This window comes from Sycon ciliatum, chromosome 1 (genome assembly GCF_964019385.1).
Source record: "Sycon ciliatum chromosome 1, ocSycCili1.1, whole genome shotgun sequence".
In the NCBI taxonomy this organism is placed as follows: Eukaryota; Metazoa; Porifera; class Calcarea; order Leucosolenida; family Sycettidae; genus Sycon; species Sycon ciliatum.
Window position 1 is genome coordinate 90,859,746 of NC_088643.1, and position 6,242 is coordinate 90,865,987.

Below are 6,242 nucleotides of genomic sequence, written 5' to 3' on the forward strand. Positions count from 1 at the left end.
AGTTGCATCAAACACAACCCTGACAATAAGTTATGAAGCAAAGCCGGGATGCAGGAGGGAGCAGAGACAACTGATGGCAGTGGTCACATAACTTGACATACGGTGGCTGTACCGTGGAGACTGTGCTCAATACCATCAATGGTGGTGCTACTGGAGTCATTGCACCATGACTGTTTTGAAAGGCAACTGAGAAAGGATACTGTCATGGTGGAGATTGTCCTTGAGCATGAAGCCCTTTGGGCTAAATGTGATGTTGGCAGCTGGTCAGTAGGAAGGTGCTTGTTGGCAAAACTACTGCTGTTCAACCACCTGACACCTCTTTCTACTGTGTGATTATGTTATCACTCATGGCCGTTAGTAGTGATTCCCGTTGTATCCATGCTGCTGGTTGCACTTGTGATCATCATAACTGTATTGCGTGAATGCATGATCCTTCTCGTGTTTCATTGCGGTGCCACTATGGATCTATGGCCCGATGCTTAGGTTATAGTGCATTGTAGACTTACTTTTCTTTGTGTAGTTTCAGTCCACACCGCAGACTGCGTGATCTGCCTGTAGCTGTGCGCAGAATCCTGACGCTGCGCGCGTGGTATTTGTTTCTTTCGCTTCCGGTGCATTCTTACTGTACGGTGTGGATCTACCCTTGTGCATATATTAGCCTGTAGCCCTCTTTAGTCGGGGCCTTTTTTCCTTTGTTCCTTGCTGGCAGAGTGTGCAATTATTTAGTTGTGTGAAAAGAGAATCTTCCAATACTCAACTTCAGAACTCGTGGATGTTCTAAACTTGTGGGGTACAGTTGAGCCCTGGGCTCGACTTGTACAAGAAACATTGGTCCTTCGAGCCGGATCTCGAGCCGGCTATTGTGACGCCTCTGAGGCGAGATAAGCCATGGAGAGTGGCAAAGAGCTACGTCGCTCAACCAGAACGAACAAGGGTTGTGAACCCAATCGATTTTCTCCGGAAGGAATGATCTCCGAACAGGAGAAACGACGGAACAGTCCGTCACCAACGCTGACGGCAGCGTCAACAACGTCTTCCAGGAAGACAAATGCTACCAAGAGTAGCAGGACTAGTGCTAGTAGTGCCATCAAGAGAGCGAAGCTGCTTGCCGCCGAGGTAGCGGAAGCAGAGAATATCGCGGAGTTGGAAAGAGTAGCCCGCGAGAAAGAACTCGCCACGCAGAGAAAGCTCTCGGAGATGCGCTTGTCGGCACGGAGAGCTGCACTGGGTGAAGATGCGGAGGAGCTTCCCGGTGATAGCGATAGTGATACGGCTGGTACCCCTCCTGTGGAAGAGTATGAGGAACGACAGTGGGATTTGCGTCGTGATACCGGTGAGCGTGAAGTCTCTGATCTCATAGATATTTCTAGTGCTCAAGTAAGCCCACAACATCTTGGAGTCGGAGCCACCACACCCGCTCCACAACATGATAAAGCCACTGTAGTTCAGTCTCAGGCTGTGAGTAACAGTCATACACCCAGCCAGACAGTACAGGTACCAGGTGCTTGTGATAGTCAAATGCCAAGGCAAGCACTTGTGCCAGCTGTTGACCTGCTCTCTGACTGGAATCCTTTCACTGTACTAAATGTATGTAGGAGACCAGCCACTGCCACTGGCGTACCACCAGTACAGCCCAGGCCAGACACCATCAGTACACATGAATACTGTGAGCAGACACTGTCAGCCGCTAAGTTTGCCCTAGCCAAGACTGAGAGGAAACTGCAGGCTATGACCATGGAAATGGAATGTAAAGAGCGTGCGTACTGTGACAGGCTGGCCCTCGAAGCCTCTGCACATCACGAGCTTTGTGATACACTGCAGGCCGCAGAAGACCAAAGGTCCGATCTTACTTGCAGACTGAGCGCTGAAAAGAAAGAGTCTGCGGTCCTAAGACAGGAACTCACTGCCCGCGACAGACAGCTCGAGTTGCAGCGCCGAGCACTAGCAGATGTTCAGGCTCAGGTCGCCAGCCAAGCGAAACAACTTGACGGCGTCAGGGAGGAGCTGGCACAAGAGGCTGAAGCCCGCGGGAATGAGAGAAGAGAGCTGGAACGTGAGTTGAGTGCCCGGGAATCTGAGCTGGAAGAGCTGAAGAGTCAGCTCGGCGCATACCGCCAGGGCACACACGAGGCCGCCCCTCCAACCGACCAACGTGCCAAAGCGCCCAGTACGGCCACAGCTGGAGTGGATTCGGCATCCACTGTGTCAGACTCAGTTGGAAGGACGATGACGACAGCCATGGCGCAGCTGGCCGAGGTTCTGGCCGAACGCCTACCTGTGGCAAATGCGCAGACGCAACCAGCGGAATCCCACCCGAGTGATCTCCAGAGAATGGTGGCGAGACAATCAGCTGGGAGAGACCTACCAAATTTCTCTGGAAACCCTGCTACATGGCCAATGTTCCACCATATGTACCGTGTCTCAACACAGGAGTGCGGTTTCAGCAACCATGAGAACATGGCACGCCTCCAGAAGGCGTTGAGTGGTAAAGCCAAAGAGGCAGTCATGGCCATGCTCGTTATTCCAGACAATGTGGATAGAGTCATTCGGACTCTTGAAACCCGCTTCGGACAGCCAGAACAGGTCATACAAACCATCATTGACAACGCTCAGAAGCAGAGAGCGGTGAAAGAAGAGGACTTTGAAGCACTGATCGACCTTGCCAATGTGGTAGGGAACCTCGTGGCAACGATGCAGCTGATGGAGAGCACGGGACACATAACAAACCCAGCGCTGCGACAAGAGATCGTCTCCAAACTCCCCAGCAGCCTACGACGTTTATGGGGGGAGCACATACGCACTCGGGACCAGGAAGTGACCCTCGAAACGTTAGCAGAGTGGCTGGAGGAGAGAGCGGATGCTGTGTCCCGCGTGAAGCGACCAGCTATGTTCCCGGCGGATAGTGCGAAGCGCCCCACATTCCATCGAGGCAGCACGTTCGCCGCCACCGAGAAGCAATGTGCCTTCTGCAAACGGTCCGGCCACGCCACTCGGGACTGTCGAACGTTTGCCAAGAAGAGCGTCAACGATCGCTGGAAATGGATAAGGGCCGAGAGTCGTTGCTTCACCTGCCTAGCTCATGGGCATCGATCCGGTAACTGCCCGAGCAAGAAGCCATGTGGGTTGCAAGGGTGCGACCGCTTGCACCACCATCTGCTACACCCAGCTAAACGACCGGACGACACACGCACTAGTGGCAAGAATCCAGATCAGCCCAACACAAGCTCTCAAGCTGTGGAAGGACATACGTATCTTGTCGGCAAATGCAACCGGCGCGACCGAGTCATCCTACGCACAGTCCCAGTGACGATCCGAGGCCCATCTGGTGAAGTCCGTACGTCAGCTCTCCTTGACGAGGCCTCCACGGTGACCCTTATGGATGCTGCCATTGCCAAGGAGATTGGAGCCGAAGGACCCCGTCGCCCGCTGTTTCTCACCTGGACTGATGACAGCAATCAGACAGACAAACGGTCGCAGAGTGTCCGTGTCGAAGTTGAAGGAGACGGTGGAACGTTTTCACTGGACAACGTGAGGACAGTAAGCAAGATGGACTTACCTGAGCAACAGATCGACGTACCAAAACTGAGTAGCCGCTGGCCTCACCTAGCCGACAGCCCCAAGATCGTTGGAGCCAACACGAAGCCAAGACTCTTGATAGGCCAAGACAACTGCCACCTTATTCTTCCCCGCGAGGTAATCGAAGGACCACCGAGCGCGCCAATGATGACGAAATGCAAGCTAGGCTGGTCAGTACATGGCAATGACAGGGCAGGAGTCCCACAGATCGAACATTGCCACCTTGCAAGAACCGCTGACGATGACCTCCATCAGCTCGTCAAGGAGTCATTCAGCACGGAGTCGTTTGGTGTGAAGGTCACCTCCAACAAGACCAGCTCGAGGGAAGAAGTCCGTGCCGAGAGGCTGCTGGAGTCCACCACCAAGCGAGTTGGCACCCGTTGGGAGACAGGTCTGCTATGGCGCTCGAGTGACATCGTCCTCCCCGAGAGCTACGAAATGGCCAAATCGAGGCTGATGTCTCTGGAAAGGAAGATGGACCGAAACCCAGCCTATGCAGATCAGTACTGCTCTAAGATTGCAGAGTATGTCGCTACAGGCTATGCGAGAAAGCTGACAGAGGAAGAGCTGGACCAAGACAACGTTGGCCGCAGGTGGTACTTGCCACACTTTGGAGTAGTTAACCCCAACAAGCCAGGGAAAAATCGCCTGGTATTCGATGCAGCAGCGAAAAGCAACGGCATGAGCCTTAATGATGCTCTAGTCAGTGGACCAGATCTCCTCAATCCTCTTCCGAGTGTCCTCTTCAAGTTCCGGCAACACCGAATTGGTTTCGGCGGAGACATCCAACAGATGTTTCATCAGGTACTCATCAGGAAAGAGGATCTGCCAGCACAGAGATTCCTGTGGCGAGGGCGTGACCGTGACCGAGACCCAGATGTCATGCAAATGACTGCAATGACATTTGGTGCCACATGCTCGCCGGCAGCTGCTCAGTATGTGATGCGAAAGAACGCCTCGGAGTTCACCGATCGGTGGCCTGACGCCGTACGGGCCATCTGTGAGAATCACTATGTCGATGACTACTATGACTCCACCGATGATGAAGAACAAGCCAGAAACCGAGTGGACCAGGTGTCGGCCATCCACGATGCTGGTGGGTTCCTCATTCGCCACTGGGTCAGCAACTCCAGAGAGCTGCTGCAGCATATTCCAGCAGAGCGCCGAGCAGTTGACGCACCGACATTCAACAGCGGCACGGAGCTTCCCATGGAGCGAGCGCTTGGTCTGAAGTGGGACCCAGAGACTGATCAATTTAACTTCCGCCTCAGTCAACGCCTCGTTGACCAAGAAGCTAAGTCACCCCGGCCAACAAAGCGACAGGCACTCCGCATGATCATGTCAGTGTTCGACCCGATGGGGTTTCTATCCTGTCATACCCTAGCAGCACGAGTCCTTCTGCAAGATGTTTGGCGCACTGGAGTTGGGTGGGACCAACCCCTTCTGGACAGTCTGCTGGAAAAGTGGCGTCAGTGGTGGGGAGGTCTCCGCGAGCTAAGTCACATCGTTGTACCCCGCTGCTACTGCCTGAGAATGTCAACGAGGAAGTCATGTCAGTTTCATGTCTTTGGCGACGCTGGCTAAAAGAATACCTGCCCTGCCTCCAAAGGAGGACGAAATGGCATGGTGCCGATCCAAGACCTGTGAAGCCTGACGACATTGTTGTGATCGCCGATGGAAGCCTGCCGAGAGGCACTTGGCCGAAGGGACGTGTTACTGCTGTCTATCCCGGCCCAGACGGACGAGTGCGAGTAGCAGATGTGCAGACGCAGACCGGCACCCTCCGACGACCTGTCAGTAAGATCTGCGTCCTGGATGTCCGACGATAGGGTGACCGATGGATCGTCACCGGGGGGAGGATGTTGGCAAAACTACTGCTGTTCAACCACCTGACACCTCTTTCTACTGTGTGATTATGTTATCACTCATGGCCGTTAGTAGTGATTCCCGTTGTATCCATGCTGCTGGTTGCACTTGTGATCATCATAACTGTATTGCGTGAATGCATGATCCTTCTCGTGTTTCATTGCGGTGCCACTATGGATCTATGGCCCGATGCTTAGGTTATAGTGCATTGTAGACTTACTTTTCTTTGTGTAGTTTCAGTCCACACCGCAGACTGCGTGATCTGCCTGTAGCTGTGCGCAGAATCCTGACGCTGCGCGCGTGGTATTTGTTTCTTTCGCTTCCGGTGCATTCTTACTGTACGGTGTGGATCTACCCTTGTGCATATATTAGCCTGTAGCCCTCTTTAGTCGGGGCCTTTTTTCCTTTGTTCCTTGCTGGCAGAGTGTGCAATTATTTAGTTGTGTGAAAAGAGAATCTTCCAATACTCAACTTCAGAACTCGTGGATGTTCTAAACTTGTGGGGTACAGTTGAGCCCTGGGCTCGACTTGTACAAGAAACAGTGCTGATTGTATGCGAGTGATCAGAGTGACGCAGCCGAGGCTATGCACAGGGCGACTTACCATGGAAGTGACCGTATAGCATACCAATATCTACAATATGATGGCAATGGTTGTACAATGTACTTGAAGTATCAAGTTATGATTTACCCATTCAACAACTGGGACAATTCACAACAGTGACAACACCCTATTCTTTTCTCTTGCAGGTAATGCGGCTCAGTGGCGGTGGTTTGTACCACATGATGTGCCAGGTCTTG